This window comes from Thunnus albacares, chromosome 23 (assembly GCF_914725855.1).
Source record: "Thunnus albacares chromosome 23, fThuAlb1.1, whole genome shotgun sequence".
NCBI classification, from domain to species: Eukaryota; Metazoa; Chordata; class Actinopteri; order Scombriformes; family Scombridae; genus Thunnus; species Thunnus albacares.
The window spans coordinates 4614520-4632836 of NC_058128.1; the positions used below are offsets into that span (position 1 = coordinate 4614520).

An 18317-nucleotide genomic window follows, 5' to 3' on the forward strand; every position below is an offset into this window, starting at 1 on the left:
ATCTAAACATCCAGATGGCGAAGCATCAGTCGACACAATGTTTCCTTCCATCACCAGGAAGTAGCTTGAAAAGCGTATAAAAAAAAAAAAAAGACAATAAATATTCATCATCTGGGCTTTAGGGACCGAACACACAACTCACTTGACAATTACACTGCAGTTATCATATTATGATAAGTGCAACTATAAAAGCAGAGAAAGAACGGGTCTAAATAACCTGAAGGTAAGGATTAAATTTAAGGAGAAGACACAGATATTGTTAAGAATCAGACAAATCCACTTCTGATGCTTTTCTCAGCTGGATTTATGTCCTCAGAGTGTTTGAATAATGTTAAAAACTTGTATATGTTCAACAGAAGATAGATTTCCAGCTCTTTCTCTCAAGTTCAAAACTCTGATTGATTAAAGACAAAAGAAAAATTTATCTCTCATATAATCTCATAACTGCAGAATCATGTTGCCTTCAGTTAGTCAATCAGATTTATTTGCCTTTTCGTGTTAATGCAGTTTTCCAGTGTGATGTTGTGTAAATGTTCTAGGTGCAGCTAAAAAGAAATACGTCGATGTACAACAACCTGGACGATTCTTAAGTGCTGCAACTGTAAATGATTTTCATTGTCGATCAATCGATTGGTCTTTAAAATTGGTCTCACTGTTTCCCAAAGCCAAAGACGACGCCCTCAAACGTCTTATTATTGTCTTGTTTATACCAACCAAAAGTCCAAAACCCAAAGATGTTCAGTTTACTGTCACAGAAGACTAAAGACACCAGAAAATACTCACACGTAAGATGCTGGAACCAGAGAAAAAAATAACACGCAACTAACAATTAATCACTTATCAAAAGAGCTAACGATTAATATTCTGTCAGTCGACTAATCTCACTTTTTGTCATTTATGTGTTTATTTTTCTGGCCTCCTCTTTCCTAAACCTCCTGACTGGTTGTTTCTCTGTTAACGAGCACAACACAAAACTTACAATGGGATTCAGGCAATAATTAAGGAGGTTTGGAACCAGGCAGATGTTTAATTTTCCAACACTGTTGTCGTCTTTTGTTCTGAATCTCTCGCTCACTTCCCCAAGAGTTCACGATTACAAACGTTCATGACGTTAACTGTCAGAGTTCACGGTTTGTTAAAGTGCTTGTTAAAAACTAGCAGGACGCAGGCGATTTCCCAGCAACACAACTCATCAGAAGGGTTTTTCACTTGATGCTGTTAATCAAATCTTTTGATTATAAAGACAAAGATTTTATCTCATCATTACAAGATAATCTTACAATTATGAGATAAAGATCAAATAATTAATTACAAATTGCTAAATCATAATCATGTGATATTGAAGTCAAAATTATGACAAAACAGCCTCCTGTTTGCTCTTCAGTTCAGTGCAAAGTGCTCTAAATTAACCTGATTCATTAAATTATACGATGGACAGTGGTGGAAGAGTAAAAGTACATAAGTATTATGAGCTTGATGTAGTTAAAGTATTGCAGTAAAAGTACATAAGTATTATGAGCTTGATGTAGTTAAAGTATTGCAGTAAAAGTACATAAGTATTATGAGCTTGATGTAGTTAAAGTATTGCAGTAAAAGTACATAAGTATCATGAGCTTGATGTAGTTAAAGTATTGCAGTAAAAGTACATAAGTATTATGAGCTTGATGTAGTTAAAGTATTGCAGTAAAAGTACATAAGTATTATGAGCTTGATGTAGTTAAAGTATTGCAGTAAAAGTACATAAGTATTATGAGCTTGATGTAGTTAAAGTATTGCAGTAAAAGTACATAAGTATTATGAGCTTGATGTAGTTAAAGTATTGCAGTAAAAGTAGTGGTTTGGTCCCTCTGACTGATATATTATTATATATGACATCATTAGATTATTAATAGTGAAGCATCAGTGTTAGAGCAGCATGTTACTGTTGTAGCTGCTGGAGGTGGAGCTAGTTTACACTACTTTATATACAGTTAGCTAGTTTAGTCCACTGGTTCCCAACCTAGGGGTCGGGGCCCCTCCAAAGGGTCAGCAGATAAATCTGAGGGGTGGTGAGATGATTAATGGGAGAGGAAAGAAGAAAAAACAAAGTTCTGATACACAAATCTGTTTTCAGTTTTTGGACTTTTTCTCTAATCTTTGATTTTTGCTGAAATATTGGATCATTTGAACATTTATTGAAATGAAAGCATGTGAGAAGTTTAGAGGGAAAAATCACTATTTGGTGGAGCTGTTAACAACTCATAGACATGTGAAATGTGACCCCGACTACACACTGCTTTTTGTAAGACGTCAAAAGACAAAAAGGTTGGAAACCACTGGTTTCATCTTTAACAATGTGTTGTATTTTAAAAGCTTGTTATATTATCCATTGTGTCAAATCTTCATCTGAAAAGTAACTAAAACTGTCAAATAAATGTAGTGGAGTAGAAAGTACAAGTTCCTTTAAAATTATACTTAAGCACAGTACTTGAGTAAATGTACTTAGTTACTTTCCACCACTCGATGGCTAATTTTGGTTGTTGTGTTTTCTCCTCATGTGAGCCACTGAAGGACAGAAACACACAGAAACCTGGACCTCAAAATACCTGAAACATTTCCATGCGTTTATTAAATTTTCAGAGGGTTATTGTGCATTCTTCTCTCCAGCTCGGCCTGCACTGACCTCCCTCCTCTGCCTCTTTCATTTTTACTCCTTCACTCCAATATCATTCAAAAAAAAAAACAAAAACACCTCGCTTTGAATCAGTAAACGGCAGCAAACGGCAGAAAGGAACACTTTCTGAATTTTCTACTTTTTACTATTATATATTGTTTTTGTTATAAATCATTTTAATAGTAGCAGCGGTGCTATAAAGGCTGATTTTCTTTCCATGTTTGGCTGCATTTACTGTATATAAAACTGAGGCAGACAGAGGACAGACACACACAGCAGGTCCAGATTGTAGGCAGGGACGCCCTCTGCTCTCCGTCTGACCTCTAAGCCAGAAAAAAAAAAAGGAGGCAAGCTGTACATACACACTGTCTTTGTCTGTCTCACACACACACACACACACACACACACACACACACACACACACACACACACGCACACACACGAAAACACACTATGAGTCATGTGTCATGAGCCAAGAAGGACAGTCGAACAATGGCAGCCATGTCCAAAGAGAGCCGACACATTTTCTCTTTTAAACACACACACACACACACACACACACACAAGTTCATGCTCAGTGCTTCCTGTTTGTGCAGTTATGTTTGGACAAACGCCGAGACAGAAGCCAGGTTTCCAAACAAATTTAGTGCCAATTTTAACCACATTTCCAGAATATTGGCAACAGAAAATTTGAATTAATTCATTAAACCGTTGCTGAAGAAGCAAGTGCAACAATATGTCTAAAACATGATGAAAATATGCTGTTTTATGCATTAATTTGAGAAACGTTGGTGTCATTAAACCACTGCAGAACACAGAAATGATGGAAAACATGATGGAAATATGACATTTCTGTTTGTTTCACGTATTGATTTGAGGAAGGTTACAGTCTCCTCATCATCACTCCACACAGATCTGACGTCTTCAGCTCTTCGGTGACGTTTAAGTCACACGCTTTCATGTACGTCACGTCCTCAACGTCATCGCACTCGGTCACATTTTGCTTTTATAGATACATTGACTTTTCCACGTCGGCCACTCGTAAAACTTCAGTTCTATTTAGAGATTTTTCAGCGTTTATTCAGGTTTTTTAATGCACAAATTGAGAATAAAAACCCATCTAGAGACTGAGAGTAAGAGAGTGAAGGTCAGGGAGTAAAAAACAATAAATAAAATGAGGTAATCCGTTATACAACACCAGAGGGTGGACAAACTCTGTCCTAAAGACCTAACAGCTGTGCGCTCTGCTCCATATATCTTTTTACTATTTAACTGTCCTGCTGGGAATGAATTAAGTCATTAAATTGAACTGAATCACCTCTAAGGCTGTGTGCAGACAGACAATTGTACTTAATCAAAAACATGCCCTCCGTATTATGTTCTTTGAGACCACTGTGCTGGCACAACAACGGGTGCAACTGCAGAGGGATCCAAAAATTGTCTCGACCAGGTGAGGCGTGAGCAGCCACCTTTGACATCATTATTAAATCAGTTTATGTTCACGTGGACCTTCATGTACAGTCACAAGCTCGATTACAGGTTAAAGGTCACAGTTACAAGGAGCCTAAAATCAGATTTCTCCACAGAAGGCCTCGACAAATCTATTTTCACACGACTGCAGTGAAATTCAAAGACTTCTGCCGTAAAAAACAGAACTTTTAAATAAACCAGATCACATGCAATTACAAGCTGATCTCCTACACACCCGTAAATAGTCTATTTCTCTCACACACACACACACATACATCAAACTTTAGGGAGTCGTCCGTAGTCAGATGCGTTCGATACACAGCTGTAAGGATCATATGACAACTTCATGTTCTGGTTGGCAAAATATACAAACACATGTCAAATATAGTCAAGTGCAATGAGGTCACGTCAGTCCAAACCTGATTTAGGGATTTTTCTTTTTTAAGTTTGCAGTGAATTCAACATTTCTCTAAAGGAAAACAGGAAGTTACAGTCTTATATCAACCTTTAGAGGAGAATTTTAACTACCAAAGTCCATCCAGGGGACATTGAAGTATCACTTTTTACATCAGAGACCACAAAACGAGGAGTCAAAAGACCAGAAAGGTTGTAAATAAAAGGGCCGGTTTAACCTTCAACGAAAGATGTCGGAACAAAAGAGAATAAAGGGGAGGGCATAAAGGGATAAACTGACAAATAAAAACCGAGAGGAAGAAAAAAGGTAAACAAAGGATAAAACCAGAGTAAAGAAGATAAAAATAGAGACGAAACAAAACTGAAATCGTGTGTGCGAGTACTGTGAAAAAAGATAAATGAGCTATTCTGTCAAAAAAAAAAAAAAAAAAAAAAAAAGATAATGAATGTTAAAACTATGCAAATGCTTAAACTGTCTGCATAAGTCCTTTTTAAACATCGGATTTGAAAATGTGTAAATGACTGTGTTGACGTGTGTATTTCTGTGTGTGTGTGTGTGTGTGTGTGTGTGTGTGTGTGTGTGTGTGTGTGTGTAGGCTTATTTGTGTAGGATTTTAAGCAATTAGGACAGGAAACAGAGGCGATGTTGCTTTGGCTTCCCTCTGGAATTAAGTTATGCACCATCGACACACACACACACACATACACACACACACACACACACACACACACATACACATACACATTAAATTCCCACACTTACTGGGAATATGGCCTCAGCTGTGAAACATCAAACACACACACACACACACAAATAGACACACTTAAAAAACACACCCCTCAACTTCCTCTTGACCCATTTTGCAAACACAACACACCACCTCTCTTTTCATTCCATCCCTCCATCCTCCATCCCTCGTTTCTTTCTCTCTCTCTCTTTTCATCTGCTAGAAGCAAAGCAGACCAGACCACTTCTGCTTTGTGTCACCAGATCACACACACATGCACGCACACACACACAGACACACACACACACACACACACACACACAGTTAATCAGTTTGTTTATGTGGCCAAAGGCATGCAGGGGCAAAATCCTCCTCTACACTGTACTGCACTGTGTCTTTGCGTAACTCTGCAGCACTGTTTCAGAGTTCAGAGGGGGTAATGAGTCCAATGCAATACTGATAAATGGGTCCGATAAGTACGCTTTCATTAAAATTTAGTTTGATTTATTATGCATTTATTAACGAACCGATACAACAAAGATTGGGAGGACTTTAGTTTTAAAAGATTCTAATCTTTTTTTTTTTTTTTATCAGCTTCCTCATGCAGGAATGAATTATTATTATTAAAAGTAGCGGCGCTAAACTGTGACACAGTTTTGTCTGAATCTGTTAATATTTTTAAGATTAATTTAAGATAAAAAAAACATATTTTAATTCCCTTTCTTAGAAGTGCAACTAATTCTGTCTTTAATTAGGCGTTCCCTCTTGTCTTTAGCGCTAAAACTATTAGTCAATTGATCGATACGGTGATTTATGAAGCACTCTAAAGTTACACTTAATCATTGGAGGCGAGGCTGGAGGAACTGTGGCAGGAGAACAAATGTTTCTTCTTCTTTAAAACATAAACGCAGAGCCGAAACAATTTGTCTACTGACAGGAAATCAATTGAAAACTATTTTTAATCGATTAATCGCAGAAGTGATTTCTCAAGCAATTATCAAATGAGTTTTCCTGCAGTGTTTTACGGAAGAACACTGCCTGGTCTAAAATATACTGTAGTGTTCCTCCACTAATTTCACAAGAAATGAGTAAGTTTTGATGAAATACAATAAAAAAAACTTCAATTTCGACTGGCGTTTCAAAGCAAAGGTCATGGGTTTAATGAGTGAGTAACTACATGATGAGATGAGATGAGAGTCTTTCTTATCCAAGTTCAAATTAATCAGAATAGGGCTGCAAATAACAGTTTATAGTTATTATTAGGTATTGATTAATCGATTAGCTGTTTGGTCCATAAAATATCAGAAAATGATGAAAAATGTCTACCACTGTTTCCTGAATCCGAAGATGACGTCCTCAAATGTTTTCTTTTGTCCCGATCAACAGTCCACAACCCAAAGATATTCAGTTAACTATCAAAGAAGACTGAAAAGCAGATATCTGCATATGAATGTAGGATCTGCAGGCAATGGACTGGCAAGATTTTGGGATCTGAAGCGTTCTGGTTCCCGTTTCTGCTTTGGTTGAATGCTGGTAAACAGTCCGTGTGGGGTGGTCGAAATGACGTCTGGACCTAAAACACCTACAAGAAGTATTGATGTCTGTTTGGTTTTAACCTCTTAACTGAGTGTAAACTGGCTACTTGTGAAACCATCCAGTTGTAAACTCTCAACTCCAACTCTTGGGTACACCAGAAGTCCTGAAACATTGGCCATTGCCCCCAAAGGCTAAACCATCATCAGACCAGTAGCCGATGGGTTCCCAGATTGAAAAAGGAGTGATGTACATCAAGGTGTCTGAGAATTTCATTTTTACATTTTTGTTACTCCAGTAACACTTGTAGTATGAAGAACAATTTTATTAGTTGACCAACGTGTCGATGGACCCTGATGAAGGCCACAAGCCGACGCTTTGCTGGAGTTCTCATCTTCCTAGACTTCTTTCCCCTCTCCGTGCACCATGGAAGTAGGTGAAGTTGCGCCAGAGACCCTCACTCTGCATCAATTTACATTTTTCTCAAACTCAAATCTACTGATGGATTAATCAAAATAGTTGATGATTAATTTTCTGTCCATCGACTAATTAGATTAAATAATAAACCCTAAAATGTACAACAAACACAAGATAATTGGACATAAACAAAGGCCGGAGCGTGAAGCAGCATTAGCACAATCAAAAACTGTACGTCTCTTCACGCACATCTGAAGCTGATCAACCTTGACTTCCTTAAGTACAACTCTCAATTATCCAAAACAAGGAAGCGCCACCTGGTGGTTGGAGGTGTAAATATAAATAACACAAAAACCAGAAATCCAGGAAGAATGTCAGGAGGCTCTGGACACGGTGATAAAAGATGACTACAGGTGATGTTTCCAGGAAATGGGAGACGTATACCGCAACTCAAGGAGATTACTTTGAAGGGGATTAGAAAGGCACCACTGAAAGATTTAATTTTTGGGTAATATAACACTTAATATAACTGAAAATGGCTGTCAACTAAAGTACAGGGTGACAATATGATCTGGATACCTGGTAATTTGGTCATCTATCAGAACCAAACAAATCAAAAACAACAAATATTACTGTGATCACAGATACACTGGAGTGGTTGTATTAGTAATGAAGAGGAGAGGAAATGAGGAATGCAAAGATGAAAACACATGAGGGTAGAAAGAAAGGGCTGAGTGAGAGAGAGGAGTGACTGGTTGAGATAAAAGGTTGGGAGTTCAACAGAGCTGCGGACGTTTGTTTAACAGTCTGACAAGAAATGTTGAATCTGGCATCTCTCGGTATGCGCTGATCAAGGCCGCTGAGACAGACCGGCTCCGAAATGAAGTGGAACCTAAATGGATCCATGTTGGTGGAAGAATTTCTTTGTTTACAGAGATATGTTTGGAGAGAGGTAAAGAGCAGGAAATGAGAAAAAAGCAGAGGGCAGGCAAATCTAAGATACACCGAGCAAAACCAATATAGGAGAGCATTAAAGAAAGATATTTCTATAGTGTCTCTAACTGTTTGTCTGGATCTTTCTGCCTTGTGTTCTTGCTCTTTACCTCCATTTACTCCCTCAATATCTCACCTCCTCCCACCTCCACAGCACTCTATGAGAACTCATTTCTAAGGATTTACAAAGTGACAGTATCTGGCAACATGTACGTTATATTCCTTTACGTCCCTTGAGAAGACTGACTGAACACCTACCTGCTTCACGTTCACTTAATCCCCCACATTCATAACTGCAAGTTCCCAAATACAACCACAGCCCTGATGTCCTTTTAAAAAATGTGGCTCTCCCACCAAGAGAATAGGAATAATTTCTATGAAAATTCCCAACATTATCTCTATCAGCTTTTAAAACCCCGTACCAAACCAGACACAGCCGTTGTAAAGTAGGGACGGATGGTTGGAAAGGTGGAGGCACACACATCTGGTTCTGCTCAACATGACTGACATTCCTCAGGGAAGAGGGAGTCAGAGAGAGCAGGCGGGATGGTAATGAAGTGGATTTTTTTTTTTTTTTACGTCAGTCTCCTCCAAATCCTCTCCCAAAGGGCATCTCTATAGATCAGAAGAATGAGGTGTTTGCCATATATACAAAAAAAAATCCCACAACTTCCAATCTGCTGCAACTAAAGGGTGTGGGAACTGGGTTGAATCCTGTGGCCTTCATGTAAAATTTATGACTTTTTCCACAGTAATTGACTTTGTCAAAAAGGCTTCAATGACTGCAGTGAATAAAAATGTTCTTTGCTGGTTTGTTACTGTAGTCAAAGTTGGAAAATATCTCATTGTATGACTTCAGAGAGTTTTCCAAATTTTCTCTTTGTTTCCATGTCACGGACAAGCCTCTCGAATTTTTATGACATTCCAAGAATTCCAAGGCATGGACGCAGTGGTGGGGGTCTCTTTTCCAATATGAATATAATACTTCAACATTTAGATCCACGAGATTTACAGTTTCTTCTTGAAGATGAATGAACTGACCTACTGACTCATGTAACAAATGGATTTTTCTCCATTACAGTCTTAAGGCGGTGGTCAGGTCAACATTAGCACTACGTCAAAAAATACATTTAAAAAAAAACCCCTCATTAATCTCAATGCAAGAACAAGACTCACCAATGGACGAAAAAGTGCGAGCAGCTTCCAAGATAGATTACTTTGTAAAATGAACAGCCAAATTCTACTGTTAATCTAAAAAACTGTCAAGACAGAGTATAAAATAATGGCTTCCATGATAACTTTTCTAGACTTTTAAAACTAGGCTATTATAAACCAATGTGCAATGAATCAACGTTTGGTCAAAATGTGGCTAAAAGCTTAAGAGAGTTCTGATTGTACTTTTTATTCTTGTTGAGGTTTGTTTGGATTAAAAAAACCATCTATTGACATTCATCTCTTTAAAATTTCTTCCCTGCATGGACCCGCCCTTGTGCCCATCTACTCACCACTAGAGCTGCAACGATTAGTCGATTAATCGATTAGCTGATCAACAGAAGATCAACAGCTTCTCAAATGTGAATATTTTCTGGTTTCTTTAGTTTTCTATGATAGTAAGCTGAATATCTTTGGGTTGTGGACTGTTGGTTGGGACAAACAAGACATATCAGGTTGCATCTTGAGGTTTTGGGAAACACTGATCGACATCTTTCAACCTTTTCTGATATTTTATAGACCAAACGATCAATCGATTAATCGAGAAAATGAATATAATTAATTGCAGCCCTACTCGCCACCAAACTGGGGAATACAGTTGTGCTACCGTGACCACACTGATGACTGCATCAATTACATCAATACCACAGTTTAAATGGTAAAAATCACATCTCGCTTCCGTTGGATTCTTCTTAAATTGCATTGACGTCTATTTTTAGGAGTAAATACAACCACTTACACCCCTGCACCCCCCATGTTTCTCCATGGTGCTTAATCGAGCAGAAATGTAATATAAGAAATGATATTCTCACAAACACTACAATCGAACTCCAGTCAAAAGACACCGCACCCACCCAAAGCTGCAGAAGTGAAAATCAGAACTTCTCTCTCTCTCTCTCTCTCTCTCTCTCTCCCCCCGCAATAGAAAATGAAATGCCAAGCCTGGCTAAGGACATAATGAAAAAGCTATTATCAGCATGAGCTTTCATCAGCACTGCATTCAACCATGTTCAATACAAACTGATTCTCTCATCTCATGCTGTACCCATCTAAATGCTGGGGTATAATAAAGGCAGAGAGATAAGAGAGAGAGAGAGAGAGAGAGAGAGAGATCACTTTTTTTTCTCCCCCCACATTGAAGAAGCGCATCAGCACATTTACAGACGAGGCGACGTTTTTCATGAGCACAGACACGTTCTCCATCACACGGGTCAACATAATCAACCTGTTATTGTAAGAATCTGATACATTCAAATCATTAGCAAACGTCTATATGTATATACACGCACACACTCTTTCCTATCTCTGTCCATTCATCTCTCAACCTTCCATTTTCTGCTTTCTTGTGTCTAATTCTTGATGTATTTATTCTCTCTATCGGTGTCTATCCATCTGTCACCTGCGGCGTTACTGTCTCTGAATTCAAATACAGCAGCTTTATACAATATTCAAAGAAATAGTGAATTATATATATTATGATACAATATTCAAACTATATCCGGCATACATTAATGTCTAATGAAGATGGGGCAGAAGTCAGACCTGTCAAGTGTGAACTTTGCATCCAATTGCAAAAGATTCTGAGCTACATCAGCTATAATATGGCTTCAGTATTTTGCGGATATTCCCGGCTAACAAAAAAAATAGAGGCTCAATTTACAAAATGCACAGGTTCGCAACAATGGAATTCACCTTAAGCCACTGCCCTTCTGAGTTTTCTTTTATTATTCAGCATGCAACTTCTGAGCTGTGGAACACTGGAAATTTTTAAAAAAAGGATCTCCAGTATTATTTTGTTTCAATATAACTTGCGTCTTACAATGCTATTTTGTAATTTTAGCCATTAGTTCTAATGGCTAACATAGATAACATTGTACTCACCAAAGAAATTGCTGACGATGAACTCTGACAGGCTGTAAATAAGTCTAGCCAAGTTTTTGGAACTAGGTGAGGGCGATATGGCCTAAAAATTGCAAGGTATACAGAATGTGTATATAGTCAAAGAGCCTCTATAAACATACAATGTCACAATCGATCGATCATTGTCACCTAAGCTGAATCCAAGCAGGTAACTCCTGGGCTGAAAAGTGAAGCCAATGCGGAAGTGCCTTAAACCTGCATTGTATCTAACGACCAGCAGGGGGCGACTCCACTGGCTGCAAAAGAAGGTCTGATTGTATGGAAGTCTATGAGAAAATGACTCTACTTCTCTCTTGATTTATTACCTCAGTAAACTGTTTCCTAATGAGTTTGTGGTCTCAATCACTAGTTTCAAGTCTTTTGCAATACATCATGATGTTCATTTTGTAAATTATGGCCCCATTTAGGGTAAAAGAGACGATAAAGCAGGATATGCTTTAGGGCGTGGCTACGTTGATTACATAATGTAACCATGGCGTAAACCGAGATTCACTGAGTAGTTAATTGTAACATTTTGTTCGTCTAAAAAAAGTCTTGTTCAGCATTTGGTTGGATTCACATCAGGTTTAATCCGAAGTGTCTGTTTTCCAGTGAATATCAAGTCAAGTTCGGAACCACCTCAGTCAACATTTTGGATTTCACAGCACACCCGCTTCTACCTGACTAACCGAGAACAGATCTCTTTAATCCATCAATGAGAGATGAAACATTTTCCTTTCCTGTTGAAATATAGGTGTTCAGTCTCTGTATGCACAATTGCTTCCTTCTGGTAGTTAGCTGAAACATCCTCGCTGCCACAGAATAGGTCCTGCAGGGCAAATTTGGAGCTCACATGAAATTGAGAATGCCTTTCGTTAACTGAGCCCTGTGCAAACATGAAAGCTCTGTGGTGGAGTAAAGGGATATTGGAGGTGATACAATTTCAATCTCAGGTGTATGCGAGGACAGTTGTACATGTAGCTTAGTGGCTTTTCCCAAAGTTTGAAATATAATTGATATGTAAATGAGATTTTTTTTTGTCCCCTTATATCAAATATTCATTTTACAAAATTGTTTTTTTAACGTGGTATATTTTGATCTCAGTGTGTCGCTAACCCATCTGTGCTTTTTATCCCACACCCCACATTGCTTCCTTTCTCAAATTAGTTATTTTCCCCTCCATGACTCCCTAAAAAAACATCACTAAATTTATGAAGGTGAAAGCATCTCAAGGATGAAACTACAGTTGATGATTTGGAGAAGCTCTTGAATCATGTGCAATAACTTAAAAGTTTCTAAATATCTTTATAATCCAGGCAGAATAGATGCTTAAAATTAACAGCTATGATACTCAAATCTGCATTTAAGCTTTAAAGAGACTTCTCAGGGTTGTTGACAGTAATACCTACAGTCCCCGTCTCTTCTCTTGTCTGTCGTTTTGGAAGTGCACGGTGCGAGTTGAGTTCACATTTTTTTTGAGCTAGCAGCCTTCACAGCTGCAGCTCCCCTCTGAGACACACAAACACCCACACAGAAATAAAGATGCAAACACGATGAACTTCCTCCTAGAAAACAAACCAGTGCTTTCCTGTACATCTCCCAGAGGAAAGTGGGAGAAGAGTACGTGTGAGAAAAATAAAGAAACTACATATGAAGATATAAGAAGTGGAAAATAACTTACAGTTACACTTCACAGTTTTGCACTTCCATTTATTTTCATTGCTGAGCTTTGTTGTTATAACCACGCTTACAGTAATTGTGTCAGTAGAAAGTTGGGCTGCAACTAATTATTATTTTCCCTATCCATTTATTGAATGCTCTTAATTAATTGTTTAATCTATGAATGGAACCGGATAACAACAAGAATCCATTAAAATACTCCGCAGCCTATCATTTAATCACATTTATTGTTTAGTCTGATCAGCAGCCAAGATAAATGAATAAATACAGCACCAGTCAAAAGTTTGGACACAGCTTCCCATTCGCTGAATGAGGAAGTGACGGAGCATAATTTCACAAAAAAAAGCTTGACTCAAGCTATCGACCACATCTCATGGTCTTCATCCACATAATGTTGCTGCTTCAGTGACCAAATAACTAAAATATTTCATAACATAATGACTTAATTGGAAATGTTTTTATTTTGCAAATATTTGTATTTATATTGTATTTGTACTTGTGATTATTATCAGTTATCTGGTATCTGGTCAATCTGCTGATTGACTTTTAAAAGACCAGACAAATCCTTTTAGCGCTAGTAGAAAAAACCTGTTAATTTGTAGAAATGAGCTGTTACTAGTGACTTATTTTATTTAATTTGCTCTAAAAACTCACATCTGGCAAGAATGTGCACAACAATAAACTAGTTTTTAACTTATGAGTGAGTCCATTCCCCAAAACAACCTGAACAGCAACAACAAAGCAAAAAAGCATACTGATTTGTATCCAAGCAAGCTCTTAGTACAACTTTACTTTGTATTATTATATATTTTTCTTTCACATCTGACCCACTTTTCTTTCCTCATCTGGATTGTGACTCAGCTACCATTTGAAATTTTACAATATTAGTGCTACCTGAGTTTCAGTGCTGATACCAAAATAATACTTTTCCACACCTTACAGTGAGAAATATCAACATGGTTTTCTACAAGAAGACTTTTTTTTCTCCATTTCACAAAAGAAGACAAAGTTCAGAAAAATCAATTGTTTCTTCAGTACAGGAAGCTGTACAACAGAAATTGGCAAAACTATGATTAAAATGTGTCTGAAGAGCAAACAAAATTAAAATTTTAGCCAGAAATTCAATGCCAACTTCCAGTATTTGACAGTTTTATAATCTGGTGATTACTTTCTTGATAAATAGATGTATTGTTTTGTCTATAAAATGTCAAAAATTTGTGAAAATAGCAGTTATAAGTTCCTAGTGTCTGATTAATAGCCCAGAACCTGAAGATACTCAGTTTACAATCATGTATGACAAAGAAAAGCATTAAATCATCACATTTGAGGACGTAAATGCAGGAAATGTTGGCATATTTGCTTACAAAATGACTAAAACTATTATTAGATTATCAAAAATAGTTGCTGATATGTTTTCTGTTGATCGACTAATCTATTGGGGCTTTAATTGATACATTTAGGTTTGATCTGTAGCTCCAACTGTGACCAACAAGAACAACAGCTCCTCTCCTCCAAGTGAGGTGAGCTGAATAGAGACTCTGTTTACACTTACTGTAGGAAACACCAGATAGGATCACTTTGTTAAATTATAAATAGGCAGCATCTGATTGTACTAAAAACACTTTGTGATAAACATCAGCACAGTTCTATAAACACTTTATTATTACAGCTGAACTACTTCCTGTATCAGTCGTACTATCGGACCTGCCTTCCTGTATACGTTTTAGCATCCTGACAGCTTCCCACTCACACACTGCAGCAGAGCGCCGCGCCGGAGTAATAATGTGTGTTTGTGTGTGTTATAGGGCTAAATGACTAGGTAACAGCTCTGCAAAGCTATGTGTTGACACAGCAAGTCCAGTTTAATGAACTGCTTTTATGAGAATTTTATATGACAAAAGCCTTTTATAAAGAAAGCGGGAGCCTTTTGTCTTGAGTGGAGGAATTTATCTATAAAACAACACGCAATTGGCTGTAATGCTCATTATATACACACACAAGAAGTTAACCAGAAAAAAGTTGTTGGATGGATGGAAAATAGAGACAACTTGACATTTTTAGATTCAGAGAAAAGATAATGTTGGTTTGCCCATTTCAGATCATTTAAAATAGCAGCAGGCCTCAGAACATTTGCAACTGTGCCACTAGGAAACAATATGATTCTTCAAAAAATAAAAAAAACCAACTATTTTCAGAGCAGCAGGCTTTGTTTTTGCAATAATGGGCCATTGGACTACTGGGCCTTTGGTCCAATGGGGAGTTTTTCAAACTATTGGGGTTTTGCAATAAAGGGCCATTGGACTACTGGGCCTTTGGTCCAATGGGGAGTTTTTCAAACTATTGGGGTTTTGCAATAAAGGGCCATTGGACTACTGGGCCTTTGGTCCAATGGGGAGTTTTTCAAACTATTGGGGTTTTGCAATAATGGGCCATTGGACTATTGGGCTTTCGGTCCAATGGGGAGTTTTTCAAACTATTGGGGTTTTGCAATAATGGGCTGTTGGACTATTGGCATGGCACTCGGGATTTATCCTCTGTTTCACAAAAATGTATTAACACTGTTTTTTCTAATATATTGTAGAAGTGCCAAGGACAAACACAAGAGCCAAAATTTATGTATTTGATTAAACAAATTTAGAAAATATCAATTTTTATTCATTATCACTTTAAATGCCCCTTAAAATGGTATCATAACTACTATGATGAGATGTAATTTCTGTTGATGTTTATGGTATTTCTTGTGCACTTGTCTACTTCCAGTTGTAATTTTTTTTAAAAAACCAACAAAAAACACCTTCTGTCACCTTCTTATTGCACTTGTACCTGATCAACTACTTGAGAATTTGTACCATGACTCTTTTTGATTCACTGTCCTCTAACGCTTGATTGTCTTTCCTCACTATGACTAAATATAAATGTAAATAGACACAGAGCAGGACCATCATAAACTGTAAACCAATAGGATATCAGATAAGGAAAGAAAGGCTGTTTGATTTGACACAAAGGGGGAAAAGCGGCGGGATAAAACTTAGTGATGGATTTTTGTTTACACCATCACCTTCACCAACATGTCCTTATATGCAGGATGTTTCTGTTTCATTTAACCTTTAAGGAGAGGTGTAAAAATATAATCTGTGAAGAAGAACACCAATTTGAGAAGAGCTGAAACAGGAAGAGAAGATGATAAAATCTTATTTTTTCCTTACCTGTTCAGTGTTCAGGCCTGTAGAAGTCCGATGAAATGAACCACCTCACTCTCCTCTCCTAGAAAAAAAACACATAAAGAAGTTGCTTTATTAAAAAGTTTGGATACATTTTACTTGACTTACATTTTGGCATTATTAATGCAAAAAAGGATATCCACTTTACTTAAACATCCAACTTTAAAAGAGTAATTTGCCAGGTTTTCATCTTCAAACTGTGCAGAGAACTTTATTTGTACTGAAGAAATAAAGTGCATAACCATCAGCTCCCACGAGAGTAAAATATATTCAGGGGCTGAAAACAGAAACCACAAGAACATTGCTGCAAAAATTACTTTTAGCTTAAATTGGAGTTTTATACGAATCATCCCATGGGAGCTTTATAAGTGTTTCATCAGTGTGAGTGGTCAATTAGGGTTTAAACATGTAAATGAACAAAATGCCATTTGAATGAAGGTTAATTATGCGGAGAAACAGCTAAAAACTGGAGAGGAAAGCAATAGCGAGAAAGTCTGCTTTGGAGAAAGACAACGCCCACACACCATCTCTGCAAGAAGAGCCTGGTGGTGGAAGTACTTGACAAAGTAGGACACACACACACACACACACACACACACACACACAGATGCTAATTACACTTATGTGGGCAAGACTCAGCCTCCAACTTTTTCTATGACACACGCTAATCAGACTTTAGCGGTCCATGTAATCTGGACCAAACTAATCAACCACCTACAGTACCAATCATCCATGAGTCAGACCACTTCACTCCACAGCCTGGCATGACAATCAACCCCAGAATAGCACAGATTTCAATACTACATGGTTAGCATTGATTAAATTGACTTCATGGCTTTTCATTGTACAGCATCCTGATCCAAGTTCTTCTCCTGTAGACGCCTGTTAACATCGGAAAACATACATGTGGACATACTTTTATCTTCTGTTTGGAAAATGCTAAATGCAAAAAAAGAGTAGATGTTTTATTATAAGAGATATTGTAAGACATAATTTTGCAGCCTGATTAAATAATGTGAGGACTGCATCGTCTGTAGTATCTACAGTTTGATGGTATATTATTTCCAAAAAAACACCCATCCTTATATATATAAAATTCTCGTCTGTGCAGCTCCTCAAGATACCACTGAGTTTAAAATCTAGGGAAGTACAGATGATAAAGTCAACACCTACAGCAAAAACCCTGCAGGAACAACAGAGTAGAGTCTGGAAAGATGCTGCTGATTGAAGACAGGATCACCACGGTTCCTACTTCATTAAATACTACATATAATATGCCAACCATGAACCTAGACCTGCAACAAAAAAGTCAATTAATCTATTAGTAGATCGACAGAAAGTTATTCTGCAACTATTTTGATAATCAAATAATGATTTAAGTAAAAAATTCTCAGCTTTTCAAATTCGAAGGTTTCCTGCTTTTATGTGTCATATATGACAGTTAACTCAATATATTTGGGTTTTGGACTGTTAGTCAGACGTCTTAATACATTGCCTTGAGCCGAGGGCAGTTATAACACACATTTTCCACTATTTTTTGACAATAATCAAGAAAATACTCTGCAGATTAATTGATAATGACAATAATGGTTAGTTGCAGCCCTACATGAATCGCAACGTCTCTGGTTCAAATCCTGTCGTCTCTCCACTATTGTATCTCATAAAAGTCATAAAATTCCTGTGAAAATAATATTTTTAAAAAGCATCTACCAGTGCCAAGGTTGCATAACCCCTATAAATTTGTAATTTTTATCACAGAGAAGGATTTGAATTTGGACCCTTGTCAGTGTCATTATGCTTTTGAGACACTTGAGTATTACCTTGTAAAATTTTGAAAATGTAAAAGATAAAATGTCCTTAAAGAAGAAGAAATCCTTAAAAATATTCTTGGATCCGCACCAAAGCTAATCATTTCCATGGCCCATAGCTGAACTTTACACCAATTATGAATCTATGTCTGTACGCTAGTTTTTGAGATATCCTGCAAACAACCAAGAAAAACCTAAACTACACAGAAAACATAACATCATCTGCAAATGCAAGGATATATTTTTCCATTTTACAAAACTTCTACAAACATGGTTTTCTTTGGCTCTA

At 37.3% G+C, this 18317-nt stretch overlaps 1 protein-coding gene across 3 annotated transcripts in view; it reads right to left on the bottom strand.

Moving 5' to 3' along the window:
- LOC122975494 (plexin-B2-like) overlaps positions 1-18317 on the bottom strand; it is a 212901-nt gene that overhangs the window by 135306 nt on the left and 59278 nt on the right. For all 3 annotated transcript variants that reach the window (XM_044343944.1, XM_044343945.1, XM_044343946.1), the window contains exon 2: positions 16206-16263. The gene's annotated coding sequence lies outside the window, so the exon portion shown is untranslated. The remainder of the gene's footprint in view (positions 1-16205; positions 16264-18317) is intronic.